The 22,641-nt window shown below is 37.0% G+C and overlaps 1 pseudogene; it reads left to right on the top strand.

Annotated features, from left to right (window-relative positions):
• LOC127447600 (ceramide kinase-like protein) overlaps positions 1-22,641 on the top strand; it is a 72,839-nt pseudogene that overhangs the window by 45,902 nt on the left and 4,296 nt on the right.

Here is a 22,641-nt window from a genome sequence, read left to right as displayed (position 1 = left end):
TGCAATCATTTCCCCTCACACATTTATGTTAATTATCAGCACCTTGAATGGAAAGACCTTATTTGTGCAGTTTTTACTACCACCACATTGGTTGACTCATGGGAAATGAGAGAAGCCACAAAGGCTAAAATTCTTATAGTTCATACAGCAGAAAAATACACTTGTCAGTCCTATTTTAGAGTGCTATATACTGTATGGTTATGTTCACACAACAGCAGAATATGGTTGTCAGTCCTGTTATAGGAGTGAATTCACTAAACAGTTGCACCACTTTAGCACGTGGTATTATTCATTAGCCACCCGAAATCTAGCTTAAATGAATAGATCACCCAAAAATGAAAATTCTCTCATAATTTACTCACCCTCATGCCATCCCGGATATGACTTTTTTACTCCTGCTGAACACAAATTAAGATTTTTAGAAGAATATCTCAGCTCTGTAGGTCCATATAATGCAAGTGAATGGGTGCCAACATTTTGACGCTCCAAAAAGCACATAAAGGCAGAATAAAATGTATCCTTAAGACTCAAGTGGTTAAATACATATCTTCAGAAGTTATATGATAGGTGTAGGTGAGAAACAGGTGAATATTTAAGTCCATTTTTGTTAGAAATTCTTCTCCCTGCTCAGCAGGGGGCGTAGGCATGAAGAATGTGAATCACCAAAAATACAAGTAGAAGAATGTGAGAGTGAAAGTTAAAGTGGAGATCTGTCACAAAATATTCTGTGTTTCCCCTGTCTTCAAGAGAATCTTATTTTTAAATCACCTTCTTCACTACATTTCTCAAGATGCACCGTTATCATCCTCACTTGTCTTCCTTCATCATTGTCTTCAGCTGTGTTACCCATCATTTGTACCTTTATTTATACCCTTCATGTCAAGTTATGAGTGGCCACACCTGTTAGATCACTTCTGAAGACATTGATTTAACTACTGTAGTCATATGGATTACTTTTATGCGGACATATGTGATTTTTGGAGCTTCAAAATATTGGCACCCTTTCACTTGCATTGTATGGACCTACAGAGCTGAGATATTCTTCTAAAAATCTTTATTTGTGTTCTGCTGAAGAAAGAAAGTCATACATATCTGGGATGGCATGAGGGTGAGTAAACGATGAGAGATTTTTCATTTTTGGGTGAACTACTCCTTTAAGCAGGCACAATCTAATTTATTACCGCCCGAGGAAAGCAGGTGGTAAACTGAATTTTATTTCAAATTGATGTTTGTGTACATATTCTATCGCTCATGTCAGCAGTAATTCATCAAATAAAGATTAAATGACGGAGATGAGTGTTATAACCTGGCAAATATCCAGATGCACGGTGTAGTCAAGTGCACTTTAGGCATGTTAAAGAGATGATGTGTGTAAAATATCATTACGTTCACACAGCAGCAGAATACAGTTGTCATCCTGTGTTAGAGTGCTAAATATGGTTATGGTATTTGGTTAAAAGTACAAATATTTAATTTCTAAATTAATAGGTGCTGACAGAGATGGCATGGGTTTCAGTCCTGCTTTAGAGTGCTATAACTGGTTACAGTTATAAATGAGAGTGACAACTTTCGATAACTGAACGGACTAGTAAATCCTGAAAATTGAAGGTATTTTACTAGTTTTAATTTCACAAGTCACGGTCAGTATGGTTGCAGGTGTGATTCACAGCTAATCGCAAAAATATGAAAGTGGATTGACTTCAGTTCTTCAGTTTTACAGACAGTATTTCAACAGCCTCTGTAAGCTGTTCAATGAACAGGACATTTTGAGATTCACACCTGTTAGTAAACACGGCCGTCAGTCCCAAACACTAACTGTGTGAACATAGCCAAAATGAGACTGACGTGCCATCAGCCCTTGTTCAAATGTAGAACAGAACTCATTCAGGTCAAAGCTTGAGTCCATCAGTCATTCTCCAAAAGCTTTGCATTGTCTCAATCCGCCGTGTGTTTGACAAGGCCTCTCGGTTTAAGCTTTAGCCTCTACAGATAAAGATAAGGCACAGTCTCAGACAGGGCCCATCTATGCTTTTCCCAGGTGTCAGAGGTTTTAACATGGTTAGTGCCATCCACTATTTCCCAAAAAGGTGAAAAGGTCAGCTTTGAAGAATACATTTGATATTTATTATACCTTTTTGTTATATTTGATGTGTCCTTCTAAGCTTTGATGTAGGGGAGACCGGGGCTAGTTGTGATAATTTTAACCCCGGTGAACATTTCTCAGCGTGTTTTCTCATTGTATAAATGTTCAAAAAGATACTGAACATTTCCACCGTCATTGCCCAGGAAAAAGATATAGTTCATTTAACACACATGGACCTTTAGGGGCATGTTTTAACACACTATGGGGTAAGTTTTCACACTGGGAACTGCTATTAAACAGACTTTTATAGGATTTTCAGCAATATCTAGGCCTAAGCAGTAAAAAATAAAAATAAAAATAAAAATAATAATAATAAAACAACCTGATTTTTGAGAAACGCCCTTAAAATCTACCGTCTTTACATACTTGACACTTTCCTTAATATACCAGTACAATTTTACTGTGAGAGCTTTTACAAAAAGCTGCAGTGGGGACAGGCTCAAAAAAACTGGACAGTTAAAGACTGGATAAACATAGCCTGGTCTGAAGAATCTCGATTTCTGCTGATGGTAGGCCCACTACAGACTCCGCTTTCTGTTCTTGGCTGACGGAAGTGGAACCCAGTGTGGTCTTTTGCTGTTGTAGCCCATCTGGCTTAAGGCTCGATGTGTTGTGCAGTCTGAGATGCTATTCTACTCACTACAATTGTACAGAGTGGTTATCTGAGTTACCGTAGCCTTTCTGTCAGCTCGAACCAGTCTGGCCATTCTCAGTTGACCTCTCTTATCAACAAGGAGTTTCCGTCTGCAGAACTGCTGCTCACTGGATGTTTTTGGCACCATTCTGAGTAAACTCTAGAGACAGTTTTGTGTGAAAATCCCAGGAGATCATCGGTTATGCTCAAACCAGCCCATCTGGCACCAACAATCATGCCACGGTCGAAATCACTGAGATCACATTTTTTCCCTATTCAGATGGTTGATGTAAATATTAAATGAAGCTCCTGACCCATATCTGCATGATTTTATGCATTGCACTGCATGCTGCCACATGATTGGCTGATTAGATAATCACATAAGTACAGGTGTACCTAATAAAGTGGTAGGTATATTGGAATTTTTGTTCGGATGATAGAATTCACAAACTTTAAAAAGACTCTTTTGAAGTAGGTGTTGGAAACCAATATACAAAACCACTGCTAGAGATACCAATCATTTGTGTAATTGGATTTTTGTCTCAAAACCTTGCAGTTACTGATATAAAGCCCTTTCGCATGTGCCAACTAGCCCAGATCTCCCATATATCATGGATCAAAACATTGCGAACAAGTTTATCCCAAACACCTGTGACGGCAAGGTCACAGAACTCATTTTGTGAGTGGCATGACTACTTGCCTATTAGTGGCGGCTATGTCTGCTAAACAAATCTATTTGTGAGATTGTACAGTATTGCTAAAGGGCATTTCTGAATTAAATGTAATCAGCTTTACTGGGCTGTGTTCATTTATTAGTAATGTGCTTAAAGCAGATTAGTGGGCTCAGCCGTTTTTAATTATTTATTTTGCTGGCGAGATCTGACAGATTTTCTGTCATTCTTAAAAAAAAAAACATTTCCCAATTATAATACATGTCTCCCTCTAGACTTCCATGGTTTAATCTATTGTTCAATACGACGTAATGGGAATTATGATTTCCATTAATTGAAATGGATTCCTCTTATAGAGACTTGCTTTCTAGGAATTTTTAATCATATTAAGGGAATCCTGCATGCTATTTGTGCCATTTTGCCATATGCTACTGCTATAATCTAAAATAAAAGTATATCAAAGGTGTGTCCCAAACCGCACACTTCTGTACTATTCTATGTCATATTGTAGTTTAAGTAGTGAGAGTAGTATAGTAGAAAGTAGTGTAGTATGAGTGTCCGGATGATGCACTTCTTCAACCGTCAAAACGGTGTGTGGAATGTTTGACACTTCATGCACTCAGCGCTGGCAGCTTGCCATAAAAAGCGGAAGTTACCTGGCTGCATTGCTGGTCTGACAAATAAATGGAAGAATAATGGATGTAAATAATGGAGAATGTAGCAACTAGAGAAACTTCAGACAGCACCTTAAATGTGAGTAGAATGCTTTACCATCACCCCATGCTTTGTGAATATGTACGTTGTTTGAGATACAAGTGTTGAATTGAGGTTGGCTAATGCGCTAAAACTAGCGGCAACACTGCATGTGTTTGAAACATCACTTCCGTCAGCTGTCAAACGGCGAATTCTTCTGTGTAGTAAGAACTCGTTAAGTGTTCCATTTGGCATGATACTACACTTTAAACATTAAAAGTTCCTTTTAACTTACATACATTACTTGGCTGAGTGCATAGTTGTTATTGTAAGTGCATAGTGTATAGTGCGTCATTTGGGACATAGCTCAAGTCAATTAAACAGCTTCTATTCCAAAAGCTAGTGAGCAGCCTTGCTGTCTACTGCCTACATAGGCAGCTGCCTTCTAAGGCAACATTCTATCTGAAATGGTACCAGATAAGTTTGGAACACTCTATTTAGACAGTGCTCGTCACGTGAAACACATGGGACACTTGTCTCACAGTGAATTTTAATAGAGTTTGCTGTAAGCATGTTGTTAGACTAAAGATGCAATACTCTAATTAGCATAAATAAAATAATCAATTTTAATTAATTGTTTTTCCAGTACTTTTTGTATTCAATGCTTAATGTTTATGCAATGGGCCTTTTAATTTGACTGCTACCTTTTGGGAGCGTGTCTATGATGCCTACGTAGGCAGCACACTAGGTTTTTGGAACAGAGCCATAGTGTTCACTTAATAACAGTACTGAACATGCTAATCTTGCTCTTCCATATGATTTTACATTCATCCACATATGAGTGAACAACAACAACCTTATTGTTCTATACATGTGTGTTAGCCAGCCCTTGGCCATGACTTTGGGTCACATGACTCCTGGCCCATCCGTTTGCTTTCTCTCTAGTGTGGTATGTGTTGGGGGAGATGGCTCTGTGGCTGAAGTGGCCCACGGGTTGCTTCTCCGGGCCCAGATGGATGCTGGGAGGGAAACAGACTCCATCTTCACGCCTGTCCAAGCAGCACTTCCTCTCTGCATAATACCAGCAGGTGAGGATCAAGGGTGGTGTCTCTTTTACTCCTGCAGCTGTCCTCAGTACAACCCAAAACTTCCAGCACCTCTCATGTGCTCTCAAATGATAAACGCTTTTAGCGCCTTTCGCAACCCTTTCATAGTCTTATTTAAATTCCATTAACGGTTCTCAAACGTGCATTCTTCCGACGATGTGGACGAAACACCGAAATAAAGTACACTGAGAGTGTTTCCTGCTCTACCATTCAGTGGCACTGCAACACACCGCTATTGAATCAGCAGTGCGAATCATCCAGCACAACCTGTGTAGTATGATTCCCAAACTAATGACTCTTATGAGCCGGTTCTTTTGAATCTACAGCAAAAACGATACAGTGCTACAAGTGTGGTCCGTTTCCTGCTCTTGTGAGCCATGTCTTTTGAATCTAGAGTGCGAAACAGCGCTACCAAGTGTAGAACAATTCCTTAACTAATGACTCTTATGAGTCAATTCTTTTGAATCTACAGCATGAAACATACAGCACGACAATTGAGTACATTCCTAAACAAATTATTTTAATGAGTCAGTTCGGTAACACTATCTATGAAGCCCATATTTATAATGCATTGTAAAAGCATTATAAATGCATTATACTGAATTCATAATTTCTCACCTTATAAGCCTTATATATTTATAACCTTATAAGTTATATCTTCTCATAAATAATTATTAGACTTCCCCTATTCCAAGTTACACTAGAGTGTAATGCATTATAAGCAGCACCCAATTTTAACACAGCAGAAGCTAATAAAGTTAATTGTATAAGTTCTGCATAGTGTAAATAGTCAAAAGGTTTTATGAAGTGATCATATTATAAGTGGTCTTAAGTAACAAAAGCAATATCTTCTTCATAACATAAACTTGTAACATACAATACATTACAAGTCAAACTTATAAAATGGAAGTTATTTATAAAATAATCTCCAAATAGATGCACAAACATTAAAGTTTATTGAATAGAGTCCAATATAGAATCAGTCTGATTTTTTTTTTTATTCTTGGGTGTGTTTACACCCAAGAACATTGGCTACAAGTGTGATCAACATATCTTCTTCTTCTAGAAGAGAGAGAGAGAGTTTCTGATATATTTTTAACCTTGTAGCTTTACAAGTGTTTTTCGTAATATCTCAAACATTACATTGAATGTGTGTTATTTTGTATCTTGTGCATGCGTAATGTATATAACTTCCAGCTTGACTTGTAATGTCTAATAACCACTTAAAAATATATTATGGATGTTTATAAAATGACTTTGCTTCTGTCACTTAAAGCATAACTATTATAGATATTACAAATAAATATAGTACATTATAACTTCTGTAGATAAAATCGGATGTTGCTTGTGTTATAATGCATTATACTCTAAGGTATAACTATGAATAGGTAAGTATTGTAATGTATTATAATTGTGGTTACAATTATTTATGAGAAATTATAACATATACAGTGTATTATGAGACATTACAAATGCATTATAAGGCCTATAAATATGGGCTTCATAGAAAGTTGGTTTGTTCCGTTGGTTCCTCCCAAACAAGTTAAGAACTTACCGAACTGCAAGTCCTTCATTTTGTTATATCTGACTCAAAGTGACTGAGAAAATTGTTACTGTGTTTTGTACTTATGGCTTGTGAGACTTCAGAAATCAGAGTAATTATGTATAATTAAAGATAAACATTGAGTTTCATTATAATAGTTAAAATTGATTAATTAATAAAATATCTTAAAAAGTCACCTTTAGCTGGAAGGTATGTTCTATTAAAATATGAAATCATCTCAATTTTAGTAATCGTATAAGAAATACATTTCTTATTTTCAAATATTTCTTCCTCAGAAGTACTTACAAATCGTTAATGGAACTGAAATCAGTAAGAGGAATCATAAAAATATAATTCCCCACACTACAGAAATCACAGAAATAAGTGTTCTAAGAAATCACAACTGTCTCTCTGATAATCTTCTTTAAACAGAAAAAAAAATAAAAAAATCAGGGGAGCAGTCCACATCATCTATAATACTCTCTGCCATTTTGCAAAATCAGACTTGCTGATATTTGTTAGCAGGGCAGGGTTTTTATGCTGCTGAAGTTATCAAAATTGTGGAATTTTGTAAAATGCCTGAAATAGCTTGAAGCACCTAGAATTGACACCAAAACCTATAACTGATAATCACATGTCAAAATTTGACTGGTAGTAAAGAATGATAATCTATAGAAGCATTCTGGCTAATTTTTTCTGCCAGTAAAACAATCAGAGGAGTGCTGCCAATTAAAAATCGAAGCCTATAGTAATTTGCGTCTCTAGTTTCTATGCTGTCAGAATGATTTAGTTTGATTGTGTTCTGAAACTCCTCTAGCGAAAACAAACAGGCAGCTCATAACAGCAGCAAGCGAGTGTATCATTATCAAATTGATTTAATCACAGTCAGGCATCTGAATAGCCCGCTCGCTGAGTTAATTGCCTTCAAGAGTGTCTGAAATAGAGCATCCTCCATTTGACTCTCCTCTGCTGCCTTTCAAACAGGTTCCAGTTTGGATCAGGGGCCTTGAGCCCAGTGTAATGTCTATGCTCACACAGGACTCACAAAAAGCACAGATTTTGCAGGAGTGTGGCAGAACTGACCCCTCTGCGCTGCCAAGCTTAGGGGGGAAAAGGATGGGCGAGCAGGGTAGATGGGTACGGCAATGGGAAGTGGGGTCGGGCCCTACTTTTTCGGCCAAGAGATTGACCTTCAGTTGTCATTTCAGGCACAACAAAATGGAGTGCTGTTGTTAGGAGCAATGGAAGCCCTCCAACTCTGCTCCCGCAGCAAACTGACCATACCGAGGTCATGCTTTCTCTTCATTAGTGCAGATTCCCAAGAGAGTATTTGTAAACAGTTTCCTGTCACAAATGCCCCTCCCCTGCACAGGTTTGGAAGTGTGACATCAGACCTCAGTCAGTCCTTAGGGACGGTGGGCATGGAGTCAAATCGCTCTTTGTTACAGCTTTACAAAAACACCCATTTACTGCATCAACAGCAGTGATTTACTGCTGGTAATTATCATGTACACATCAATAAAGTATACATGAAATTCCCTCATATAACATCGATGTCTAATTAGCTTAGCTGAAAAAAAGAGTTTCTTTAATGATTTTATTCCTCATTCTTTAATGATTCTGTCTGTCAGTATTTGTAACACAGTCATGCTTTTCTCTAAATTATACGATGAACAAACTTTAAATGTTTTCATCCTCAAATATGGCCTTCTCTATAGATAAACCTATAATTACAAACCGTGTTTCAAAAACATTATTTACACGATGCAGGATAAACATGCACAAATGCACCGCCCTGACCAATTAAAGGCTTTCATAGTATATACTCCCCGGTACATATAGCATATAAATCGCAAGCTTCTAATTAATTTGTCTGCTTTTAAGGGTTTCAGGGGGACTGTTAATTTCTTTGATATTCCAGGCAAAGAACCAAAATGTTGGTGCAGTTTCCTCGAGACTCTTAGAAATGCTTGACTAGCGAGTCATTGCAACACATTCATCTGCATGGATGAGGGAGACATTAAGTGCCTTATGAATATTCATGCTGTCTGCTTAATTAAGTTAATTGTTCTCCAGAAGTGCACTTCCAAGGACATTTTTTTTTCTCCCTCCCCCTACATTTTTCCCTTTTTCTAAACCCCTTTCCTTTCTCGCAACACCCCCCCCAACCCCCCATTGCTAATATCTGGCCGCTACCACCATTCGTCAACAGGGTTCTGGAATGGAGATTGGTAATATATGGAACTCGCGATGATGTTGGCACAGGCTGTTGCTCTGAGCCTTGCGGGAGAGGCAGATGCACGCTTGAAATACAGTGTTACCGCACGGCGCCAGTGATACAAACATCATCGAACAAAAAAGGAACAAAACAATCAATGCCAAACACTAGAAACAACAAAAAAGCATGCATTGTAATGTACAATGAAGAACAGTTTGACAAACCTCAGGAGGGCTTAAGTAGCAGGGCAAAGATCTCCAGATCCTTTTAAGATATGGTAGTTTCAGCATTCAGATAATGAGATTTTAATACCACACTTACTGAGACTGTTAAGCAACCACATTCATTCTAATATGTCTTTTAATTGGCAGTATACCAAGCATTCCCTATTTTACAGCTTATCAAAAACCTATTGCTTCCACTAAAATTTTGCCCTTTAGGACTCACTTATAATACAGCACAGCTTATGACTGGGAGTGTTACTGTCTCTCTTCCAAAACTTAGTGAGCTGCCTACGTAGGCAACATTTTAAGGCATCATAGGTGTGCTCGACATGAAGACTGTTCCAAAAGTTAGGCAGCAACATTATGCTGTCCAATTTCTGAGGCAGCATTGCATGTATCGCGAAGGCAGCAGCCATATTTTACATTGCGACGTGAAAAAATCCAAGATGGAGGACAAAGCAAAAGAAATGTTGATTATAAAAATACTTAAATGTAAGAAATATAAAAAGTTCAATTGATTATTATTATTATTATTATTATTATTATTATTATTATTATTTTACGAATTATTTGTGTGTGCTATATATTTGATATAATTTTTTATTTTTTTTATTAGGCATGTAACGATACACATATTTTCAGAATACGATGTAGAAGCCTCACGATACAATTATAAAAAATAAAATATAAAATATTGAAAAAAACAGTGCCCACAACTGTTTTTCACTTAACCTTATTCAGATGTATTTTAAATCTTAAGTGACACAATAGCATCTGACATTGGCAACATAAAGTAGAGCTCTATAATAAAGCAACTTAAACAACAGCTATGCATTTATCAGCAGATTGTTTTGAGAAAAACTCACAATTTTCATGTTTTTTTTTAGAAAAATTTGTTTGTCTACATTCAAGTCATTTTAATTTGAATAGCACTTTTCACAATGCACATCGTTTCAAAGCAGCGTTGTAGAAAATCATGCCTTAAAGTCTTAAAGCCCACAGTGAGCAAGCTAAAGGTGACCGTCGCAAAGAAAAAAAAAACCTTGAGAGGAACCTGACCTCTGGCTTTATGTTATATGTACATAAGCAGCTTGACCAAAAACCATCAGCACACGTACATTGTTTTTGCCCACTTCCCCCGGTCTCACTTTGCATGTAAACTTTAGCAGTCTTAATGGCTTATCCAATGTGCGCAAGTGTTGTGCTCATAGCTGTTTACATTTCGACTTCAAAAGCAGAAAATAATAAATCTCATGTAATCGCAGGTTTCATACGTTGTCATTTTTTTGAATAAGCTGGTTTTTGATAGTTATAAGCATCTTGCTGTGCATGTAATCACACTCAGTGAGCATGTTTACATGCACACCAATACGCTGATTACTCCCAAAAATTAGTTTATTTTAAAAAATCTGACAAGGCAAGAAATTTGAAATAATCACGTTATTCTCCGCTTTGACATCAAACCGTGAAGAGGCATGAGAACGCTGGTTAATGTGTTTACATGCAAAACAAAATCAGCGTAATGGCCAAAAATCTATCCGTGTCGACCGGTTTATTCTTATGCCGTTTATGACCTTACATGATAAAGGAACGGCGTTTATTGTGTTTACATGACCACGCGCGTTGTCGGCTTATTACGCATAATCGGTGTAAGAACGTGCATGTAAACATGCTCAGGAGAGGCTGGCTGTTAACTAGGGCCCAAGCACTGAAAGTGTGGAGGCCCTATTGTTCTTCTAAGGATTATTATTATTATTATAAGTGCCCAAGCACTGAAAGTGCAGAGACCCAGTTGTTCTTCTAAGGATTATTAGGGCCCAAGTGCTGAAAGTGTGCTTTAAGAGAATGTAGTTATTTACTTGATCTGCTTCCGTATTATTTGAACGACATGTTTGATGTACTGTAGCACCTGGACATGACACCTCTGTTTGGCAAATTAGACAAGCTGTAATGCTACAATCTACTTGCTGTTTTCCATCAATCTTCAAGCTCTCAACTCGTCTATGTAGACTCATTGCTCTGTTTTCCTGTCAGCACTCAACGCTGCCTCTCCAGGGAGGAGACTGTTTCGAAGCTATCAATGTTGCATTGCTTGGTTTTATCACACTTATGTACTTATTTATGTATTGTATGATACATATGATATCAAATTGAGAGGGTCATATTGTACAATACTATAAGATATATTTTGACCACTAATTTTTGTGTATCACTAATTCACTTAAGTTTAAAACCTTCATTTTCCGTTCCTTAAAATCATCGTATTCCAAAGTATGCAGTTATGGAGATTTTTTTTTTCTGGTAAGTCTCCGTTTTCCATGGAGGAAAACTCTGTTCCAGTGTAGAAGAGGAACTAGTAAAGTTCCATTCAAGTTAGGATGCTATCTTAAAAGGCAAACACCTATGTAGGCAGTTTACAGCAAGGCAACTTACTAGGTTGTGGAACAGAGCCACCATAATATTTACTCTGTTTCCTGTATTTTGGGAATATAACAGCCGGCAGTTGCAACAAACACCTTAAGTTAATAAAATCCTTAGTGGTAATAGCCTTACAATTATAACTAAAAGTTTTCTCAAATTAGTGGGTGTGTGGCAGCTGGTCCCAGAGCTTTTTGTGTTGAAATCATCACAACAGAGCCAGTGACCTGGTAGGTGGGAAGTGGCATATGTACTTGTAGCCAAATTCAGTTTGAGTGTGTGACTTTAGTCCTGGCTGCAGCCTCCATGTGTCATCATCAGAAAGGGTGGAATGGTTTGATACAACACCTCTGTCCTGTTCTCATTTACAGACATTTGCTTTCATACCCTGTTGATCTGAGCAAACACACTGGCCAGATAACTGCATGAAAGGAAATGCCTACTCACCCGACAAGGACATGTCTCTCTCTGCTGTTTGTCTCTGTTAGTAATCGGTACAAATACACACACCTGTTCTCCCCTTGCAAGCTGCCAGCAAGGTAAACCGCCTTAATTGGCACAAGGTGATATTAACTTAAATTAATGCCCTTTAACAGAGTCCTCATCCTGTAATGATTAACTCTAGCTCACCCATCAGATGGGCTAAGCTGCTGCAGTTTTTAAAACAACTCTGCATCTCAATTTGCACACTGTCCATCCTAGATAGTATTCAAGAATTTATGCATCCCAAATCATTGTACATTGAAATTAGTATTCCAAAAATGGTGGATTTACGGAGTGTGCATGCTTTTTTGTTGTGCTAATCTCACAACAAAATGATCGCTGCCACCCCGAAATCCAAATAAATAAAAAATAAAATAAAAAAGAAATTACACTTTGCATAAAGAAAATGAATGTGCAGCAATTTCAAATTAATGAAAAATGATCTTTCAAATTGAATTAATGGCCTAATATTGCTATTCTCCAAAAGGAAAATAATGTGTGAAATAAAGAAAATTGTCCATATTTAGCACACATAGATTCTTTACTCTAAGTGTGCCGTGATTGGTTGAACAGAAATAGAATGGACAGGTTCCTATTCTGTTGCCCATAGCAGGTGCTCAAGAACGATTGATATGCAGAGGAGAAAGTCTACTATAATAAAGCAAAGCAACATTTTTTCACGTTTCTGTTGCCATTCTTAATGGAATCTCATCAGTCACTGTGAGTAAACAGTGTCTGTAGAGGGATACACACTATAGAAAACAGCATGAGACCATATGCCACAACATTTAGATGGTCTGATAGCATCAGAATGTGTCTAACGAGAAAAGGCTTTATCACAAAATCACCTGCATGGATAGCAGAATGTATCCAAATAAAAAGGCTGCTTGCTTATGCAATGTATAAATCCATTTAAGGAATAGTTCACCCAAAAATGAATATTCTGTCATCATTTACTGGCCTCTTTGTCATTCCAAACCATTCTATGCTGTTATTTGTTTTTTACAGAACGTGAAAGGAACTTTATGCAACGCTTCTCCAGTTGACAGCTGACCGCAGCTGTCAAGATCCAAAAAGGACAGAGAAAAAAACACCAAAAAAACATCATAACTGAACCACAAAAGTAGTCATAGGTACATGCAAGGTGCCCAACTTTGTGCCTGGTAGGCTGATCAGCCTTAAAGGTTTAATAAGGTTAAGATTCATGGTTGATTTAGGTTTAGGCCTGTCAAACACAAATCGGGGCACATTCCTGCAATTGGCAAAGTGGTGCATAAGATTTATGTGCTATATTATTTTTCTGCATATTTAATCTGGTTACAACACATGAGAACCAAGGGCATTCTGGCATCAATGAGTGAGCTTACATGCACGATCTTAAAGCCAACAATGTGTGGTCCTGTAAACACTTTAAACGGGTTTCCTTTATCGGGGTAAGGTCATAAATGGTGTAAGCAAAAATTGCCACACATAGATTTTTGCCCATTACGGTACCTTGATTTTGATTTTGCATTGCATGTAAACTGCTTGTTCTTACCGGCTTATCCAATGTTCACAAGTGTTGTGCGCATGTCTGTTTATGTTTTAATGTCAAAAGCAGAGAAAAACCTGATGATTTCAAGTCTCACGTAAACACCGCTTTCTTGTATAAAATGGAAACTGATTTTTAATTGTTATTAACGTATTGGTGTGCATGTAAACACACTTATTGACATCAAACCTGCCGTGAAACATGCCATTTTTGAACGCGAACGTGAATGAGATTTCAGAGCTTCTGCAGAAGGGAGTAATGATTTCATTTTCTAAAATGCGCTTCATTATTCCTCCATAGGTTCTACTGATGTGGTGGCAGTGACTGCAGCCATGCACATTATCATGGATATGCCTTTCATCTCTTTTTCTCAGACACACACTCCTTCATGCATGAGCTTGTAGCCATCTCTAGCCTAACAGCCTTACAGCTGCCTCTCCACTAACAGTAAGGCATTGAAGAACCATGGGACTTAACAGAGCAAAAATATACATGATGATATTATGTAAATGTGATTTGTGATTTGTTATTTGTGCAGGGGCAATGGTTTCATTTACACACGTTGGAAGTCTCTCTCTCTCTCTCTCTCTCTCTCTCTCTCTCTCTCTCTCTCTCTCTCTCTATCTCTCTCATACATCCCAATGGCAGAGCGTATGGTGGGTCTGTATAATCTGCTGTTTAATTGGAGTGCACAGGCTGTTGTTATGGGGGCTAAGAGAAGACAAGCCCTCAGCATGGGCTTTGACTCTCCTGCTCCAGAGATCCCAGTTAACAGGTCCCATGGAACAAGAGACAGTCCCAGGAGAGACGGAGATACATCTGTTGTCAATCACCCATAAAGTCCCGCCATGAACGTGAGGATTCTTTGATGTGGCCAAGGGCAGTCGTTGGAAGTGTTACTTTGGCTGGCAGTGTGTTTGCTTTGGCTTTAATAGAGCATGTTTCTAACTGCAATTGAGCTGTCTGTCTGTCTGTCTGTGATGGTTTTTTTGAAGTTATCACCAATATGTCTGGGCCATTGTGTCGACTGTGCAAGTTCTCCTGGGCTTAGCTTAACAGACAAGCGGATTTGGCTTGTGTCAGGGGATTACACGCACAAGCTAAGCTTGCGTCCTCCAAAAAAAAAGAAAAAGAATACTACATACTGGCAGAAAGTTTGATTTACAGCGGTATTATGGTTAAGATGAACACAATCGGAACAGCACAATAGAATTGCCTATTTAGTTGTGCGAGTTAATGACATTATTTGTTAAGTGATGCATTGTTTTATTGTTCTGTGTGGATTACTGATAAATTATTATTTTTTTCATCACAGGCTTTTACCAGAGTTCCTTGTTTGGTTAAAACAGGGCGTCATTTGTGCCGGAACAAGCCAGATTTAGATCTGACACCTGTTTCAGTAGGCCTACCACCTTATACACCTCAAATTTATTCTATGACCTGTATATGTTTCATGAAAAATCAAGTATAAAAATAGTAGGATGTTTCTTCAACTTTGGATAATTTCATGCCCCAGGGGTTGATTTTTATTAGAACTAACAGATTTCCTTTTTGTTATATGAAAGTCAAATTAAACTAAGACTTAGAAACTTTTTATCAGACCTTAATAACTTATTTTTGGTACTTTTCAAATGTTTTTTTTTAGGGTTCCCACTCTTTTTAAGGCAGAATTTTCCAGGATATTTCAAGGACATTTTATGTGCCCAACGGATGTATTATTTAAGCAAAAACACATGAGAGGTCATGATGTATATTGTGGTTGTTGGATGATTATTTTTCCAGAATTCCATATTTGACAGTTTAATTAAATTTAATTATCATAATGGTGTCTAATCAAATGAATTTAAATGAAAATAATTTTTCAACATAACATTGCATTCTTTTTTATCAAATGAAGTGCTTTGATACAAAATCCTCAAAGCACAATCTGAAACATAACTGGAGATATTTTTGTCAAATGAATTTCTGCACAACAGAAAATCACAGAAGTGAGATATTGCTTTAACATTATTATTACATTTATTATTTTTATTTAATTACAGTTAAAATTACATTACTATACAACAGTAATATATTGTTGTCTATTTTCGCCATTTCACATGTCCATTTAAATTGAACTTTTATTTTTTTCATTTCGGTGTGTTTTTGACAGTAGTTTCTCACCTCCGGATAAGCAGTTCAGTACATGGCCTAGTGTGATTATTAAACCCCAAAAAGCTGTGATTTCTTTAAATAAATATATAGTCTTTATGTGCTGTGCACTTCAGAGTGCTCTGCTTTCTGTCATCTACACACACACACACACACACACACACAGCACACGTGATGATCATGATGAGGTGCTTTCAGGGTATGAGCGGCGGCTTCACATTTTCATTTTGAAGCATGTAGTACATTATTAATAGCAGATTATGTATTTATTGAATTAAATTGCAGCATTTTGCAATTTAATAACTACACAAGGACATATCCCGATTTTTATTTGATTAATTGTGCATTCAAACATTCATTGTTCTAAATACTGTATTTCAAATTCCTTGAAATTCTGTGTTTTATAGCTAATGACATTTTTATGACTGGATTTAGTGATTCCGTCTGTGTTTTCCCACATTGTGAAAATCATAGGGCCCTAAATGTGGTAACTGCAGCGTAAGCGGACTCTGATGGTTAAATTATTAAAAATGTATTCATTCACTTCCCAAAGTGTAAAGGCCACATCATCGTGCTACTACCTCTGGGTGTGAATTCATTTGAAGCAGTCAGACGGTCAACATTGCCTAAATTTTACAACTCAGATGTTTGTATAGTTAGCACTACAGAAATGTTGGAATGAAAAAATCATATTTTGCACTATATCAATACTTAAACCATTTAGTCAGAACAAGATGAGATGACAGCAGATGAGCAAAGAATGTACGGTACAGGGTTCATGACTGTCAACCGTTGATGTTGTTTCTCAGCCGCAGGAAGTGACAATATCAATAATTATTTTCCAAGACATTTAGCTATTTTTCACATTTTCCATGACTTTTCCATGACTGTAAAACTGCATTGCAAAATTCCAGGTGAAATGTGAAAATGATTTCTATCAATATTTTTTTTAAATGGACAATTTTTCCCCTACTAATGTTTTTTTTCAAATGTTAATGTACTTGTTAAAAAAGTGAAAAAAAATAAAAAATAAAAATAAAAAGCGTCACTCAATAGCACGCTTGAGATAAAATATCTAGTGATTATTTCCAATCAATCTATAATTTTGCCAAAAACTGGGAAAATATTATCACTAAATTGTGTGGATATTGTATACATTAACTGTTAGCTATTCAATTAAATTCCTGGCTACATCCTATATTTACCATTTTATTTCAAAAATGCTAAAAATGTCATTTTTATCATCCTCATTTCCACCACTAAATTCTATTAAACACAATATAGAATTTAAGATGTGGTGGCAATGACACTGTGGTGTGAATTTTCATTACTTGCAGAAAAAAATTACAAAAATCTCCTGTGATATATGTACATACACTGTGAACTATAAATAAACTAGGATTTTACTTTCTAGAAATTCACAGGGCTAAAAGTATTGGAGTTGAAGAAACAACATGTTAAAAATGGTCAGAAAAAAGTAACGACACAGTTGTTCGTTAATCGTGTCACACCTTCATGGCATGTAAAAAAAAATACAAAACTGGAAAGCTGAAGATTATTGTATCTCTAGATGACTACCCCTGAGAACTGGTGTGCCGAAAACGCTGCAGCCCAATTCTGTTCTCTCTTGGCTGCAAACTTGCATGATTAACCCAGAACTGACCTCCGCTTGTGAGAAAATGTGTCTCATCATTAAGTCTTAAGAACTGAGCCATATGGTAGTGTAACTCATATCTTTTGACTAAAAGGAGGTGCAAGTTTTGAGACGAGTGTTGAATTTCTTTTGTTCGCCGAGACTGGCACCTTCTCTGAGCACTGTGGTACACTCGTTATCTCAGCAGGAACATTAAGAAACATCCTCATACCGCCGTGATTAATTGCTCCATCAAAACATCATGGCTGTCTGTACGAACCACTGAGCTAAATGTAGGCATCCGCTCAACAAAAGACAGCTTTTCCTTAGAAGAAATTCCGACACGCTCGCGCGAACAAGTCACATTAGGGATCTTATGTTAAGCAAACTGAATAAAAACAACGAGTAGTGTTTTCCCCTTTCTTTTCTTCATAAAATGTCTGGCTTTTGTCACTGTGAAGCAAAACAGAAACATCAACAGTGCATAAGACACCTCACAAGAATGGGAACATAATGCCTATTTAGGAGGACCAATATAGGGCTTGTTCATTTCTCATTAAGCAATATTTACGCATGTGAATAATGCCAACTGGTGGGATTTGGAAGGATCCAATGAATAATTCATGAGCAGGGAGTGTTTATGCATGGGGAGACAGAAGGAGGTCAGGAATGTGGTGGGCTGCAGGGACTGTACACCTCCAATGGACCACCAGAACCACAGTCATTCTGTACTTACTCTGACATATGCATTGAATTAGCTCAAGAGAAGTGACACTTGATATATGACTATATTTTCTATCGTTTCGAAAACGCTCTTCATTACCGCATATTTTGGTTTTGAGGTGTTTGGAGCGTTTCGATACCGCTCTTCATTAATGCTTAATGCATACTTTGGAAAAAGACGACATTTAGAAACTGAAAACAGAGTTTTCGTATTCAAACGGACTGGTGTGGATTTAGCCTCATACATTTTAATTTAATAAAACTGCATTCATTTTGGTATGTTTATGTCTCTCATCCACTCTAGAATGACTTTTTCCCACATCGAAAACGGAGTGTTTTGATACCGCTCTACATTAACACATACAATACTTTGGGAAAAGACTACATTAAGAAACTGAAAACAGAGTTTTCAAATAAAATAGGATTAGTGTGGACGTCGCCTAATACATTTTCATTTAATAAAAACGCATTAATTTTGCTATGTTTAAACCTCTCATCGTCACTAAAACAGCATTTTCTTCCACTGAAAATGGAGCGTTTCGATAATGCTCATCATTAATGCTTAATGCATACTTTTGAAAAAAAAAAAAAGACGACATTAAGAAATCGAAAATAGAGTTTTCAAATTAAAACAAATAAGTGTGGATTTGGCCTAATACATTTTCATAAAAAAAAATAAAAAAAACATTCATTTTGCTATGTCACTCATCAACACTAGAATGGCTTTTTCCTACACCGAAAATGGAACGTTTCAATACAGCTCTCCATGAACGCTCATCTCATACTTTGGAAAATGACGGAACTGAAAACGTATTAGTGTGGATGTGGCCTATGATAACATTCTAACTAAAATCGGACCTCACAAGTAACCGATTTATGGGCCTACTCTGTATGGCATATAAATAGCATTTCTCACATGAAGTGCACGGGAGACTCACAATTGATTTCAGTTTGGAATTAGCATGTTTTTAACATAACAATTTGAAACCCTGATTAGCATATATATACTTACCACATACAAATATTGGGTAAAAAAAAAACCCAGTTCTTTTTTTTTTTTTTTTATTTGGAATGCCCAATTCCCAATGCACTCAAAGTCCTCATGGTGGCATAGTGACTCGACTCAATCTGGGTGGCGGAGGACGAATCTCAGTTTCCTCCACATCTGAGACCGTCAACCCGCACATCTTATCACGTGGCTTGTTGAGCGTGTTACCACGGAGAAATAGCGGGCATCCACGCACAACTCACCATGCGCCCCAACTCGAGGAGTTTACCCCATGTGACTCTACCCTCCCCAGCAACCGGGCCAATTTGGTTGCTTAAGAGACCTGTCACTCAGTCACTCAGCACGCCCTGGGATTTGAACTCGTGAACTCCAGGGGTTACCCAGGCCCCAAAAAGTAATACATTATTACTTAATGTAAATAGTAAATATATTTAAACTGTGTATCCACCATGAATTTTATTTATATAACCACCATACATTTTTCCACTGAGTTCATCGCAGCGCATTAAGGGATTAACTTAACTCTGCTGCCTACATTTTATAACAGCCTTTACATTGATAGCACACCATAGGTAGCCCACTAGGTTTTGGAACTAACTGTAATGGGTTCTGACTGCCCCTTGGGTTTATTTAATAGTTTGTGATGTGGTCACTTTTGTTCTTAGTACTCTTTTTAGTGCAGTGTCATGGTGTACCTGGTATCTTTGTGTACTGACTGTGTTATTTTATCTTGTTTTAGGTCATCGTCAGCCTGTAGATATGTGCAGTTTTAGCTCTATGGGTCGACTGGTGAGGTTTGGTTTCTCTGCCATGTTTGGTTTTGGTGGGCGGACGCTTGCACTGGCAGAGAGACACCACTGGATGCCACCCAGCCAGCGCCGCGTGTTCGCTCTCATTAAAACACTGGCAAACCTCAAGTAAACCATCTCTTTTTCTCAGCTGTGTTGTCATCTGTAGCCCGCTCTCATCTGGTAGGCTTCAAGGAACTGGCTGGTGCTCTATCAAATCTCGAAACAGTCTCAGACCAGTCTGGCATAGCACACATGGGTACTCTTTCTTAGAAGTAACCCATAAGAGAGAAAAATCACAAATGAGATATCTTTAATATCTCGATTGTTTCTTAGACAACAAATGAAACTAAATGGAGAACAAATTGAAACTTTTGCTTACATCTGCTGCTTATAGACTTTTAGGAGATATCACCATAATGTGTCAAATTTTGCTCAAATTTGTCAAGATACCCTGCAATCAAAAGTCAGAGATTTGAATATGAACTCAAACACTTCTCATCTAATTCCAAGATCAAATTATCTGAGCTATGCTATCTACCTTAATTTTCGAGATTTATACTCTTATATGTCAACAATTTGTTTCTATTTTTATTTCTCTTAAAGAATTTTAAGAGAAACATCTGAGAAAAAATTCATATACAGTTCTTCAATGAAACATAACTGAGAGGTTGAGCTACGAAAGAGCATCATCGGAGCAAAAAATCCAATAAAATCTAACAGTCCATTGAACATGTTTGTTTTCTCTTCCTGTAACCCTCCCAATCCAACCAATGGTGCCTGCAAAGACCTGAAGTTTTTAAAGTTTTTCTCTCTCCTAATCTCCATCCAAATTCCAGCTTAATTATTTCAATGTTATCTTAAATAAACCACCCACTGCATGCACTCAAAAAAAAAAAAAAAAAAAAAAAAAAAATCCTGCTTGTTCAGTTTACTCAATTAAAATGAGTTAAAGCAACACAATGTTCACAGTGGTTCCCAGTCCTGTTCCTGGAGGCCGCCCAACACTGCACATTTTGTATATCTCCCTATTCTGACACACCCAATTCAGGTCTTGGAGTCTCCACTAATGAGCTAATGAGTTGAATCAGATGTGTTTGATTAGGGAGATATCCAAAATGTGTAGTGTTGGCGGGCCTCCAGGAACAGGGTTGGGAACCACTGTCTAGAATATTTAGTCACAACTTGATTCCATTGTGTTCTATCCATTTAAATTTGTAAAATGGGAGTTTACTTAATCCATTTGAGTTGGGACTACATGAATACTTTTTGTGGTGTTAATGTAGCATTAATGAAAATGGGCAGGGGATTTCCATTTCCCAGCATGCTTCGCATGGGATTCGATATGGAGAGTAACTGTTAAAATTAAGTGTGATTTTTTTTGTGCAAAATGAATATAATGGGGGATATTTCTTAGTGTTTAATGTTTTGTTACGTTGAAGTTTTGGGATTTACCATTATGGTGAAGAGTGGAGCTTGAACTAATGATGAGGACAGGTAAATGTTGCACATGAAATTGATTGTGCGCTTCACTGAGCAAATGTTGTGCTAACCATAGCATAGTTATTAAACTACACTCTGTAGTGCTTCGAACCAGCATGTATTTATGCTAACAATCACTTTCACTAGTTAGTACATAAAGAAATAAAAGAGATTTATTTGAGGCTTACCCAATTCATCTAGGTTATTTCAACACAATGTGTTTGTGTTGAGATTACATAGTAATTTTAAGTTAAGTAAACTCATTTCAAACACATGGAACCACTGTCCATGATTGAATCAATTTCAGCCAAAGAGCTATTTGTTTTATAATTGTATTATAGTTGGCCATCGGAAAGAAACTGAAATGCTGAAGGTCACCCAGCTAATGCTGGGCAGACTGCCTCACACAGTGAGAAGACCATACAAATACATTATTACTCAACTGGACATAATGGTTATGCACTACTAAACACATCTCTTTCTTTTACACAGAGATAAACCATACAGAGATGGAGGAGACATTTGTGAGTACTGCTAAATTAGAAAAAAGTGTTTGAAAATCTTGCACCACTAGTCTACACCACATATGTGTATCTGCCTTCACATTAAAGAACAGTACACCCCAAAATGAAAATTCTGTAACCCTCATATCGTTCTAAACCTGTATAACTTTCTTATATTCTTATAACATGAATATCCATTAAACATCATTTTTATAATGATCTTTATAACTATAAGGCGTTTTTAAAAGATTTGTGTCAGGGCTTCAATGTGCCACTTAATGCTAGCATCATGCACAACCACCCATCTGACATTCCACTGGGCAAAGTTTCGAATCTTTTTTTTTTTTTTTTTTTTATTAAAGTGACATGTTGACAATTACAAGTTATAGAGAGAGCATACAATACCAACCAAAAAAGCAGGAAAAAGATTAAAATATAATTAGGTAGATATAAATAAATATCTTGAAGAGGCATTCAAGATGTCTTCATAAAATTGGAATTCTTTTTAACATTTCTTGTTGCTTTATACTCTAAACTTTTAGAGTACAAACTTTTCAGTATCAAGGAGCCACAAATATGATGATATCCTTGCGAGGGACCCCCTTCCTAAAATACAAAGACACCTTTATATTTTCATGCATAAGGACCCATTTGACCCATTTTACTGTGTAAGAAAATAGTAAGTATA

This window comes from Myxocyprinus asiaticus, chromosome 10 (genome assembly GCF_019703515.2).
Source record: "Myxocyprinus asiaticus isolate MX2 ecotype Aquarium Trade chromosome 10, UBuf_Myxa_2, whole genome shotgun sequence".
NCBI classification, from domain to species: domain Eukaryota; kingdom Metazoa; phylum Chordata; class Actinopteri; order Cypriniformes; family Catostomidae; genus Myxocyprinus; species Myxocyprinus asiaticus.
Note: the sequence above shows the minus strand (reverse complement) of the source record. Positions and strands in the feature narration are given on the sequence as shown.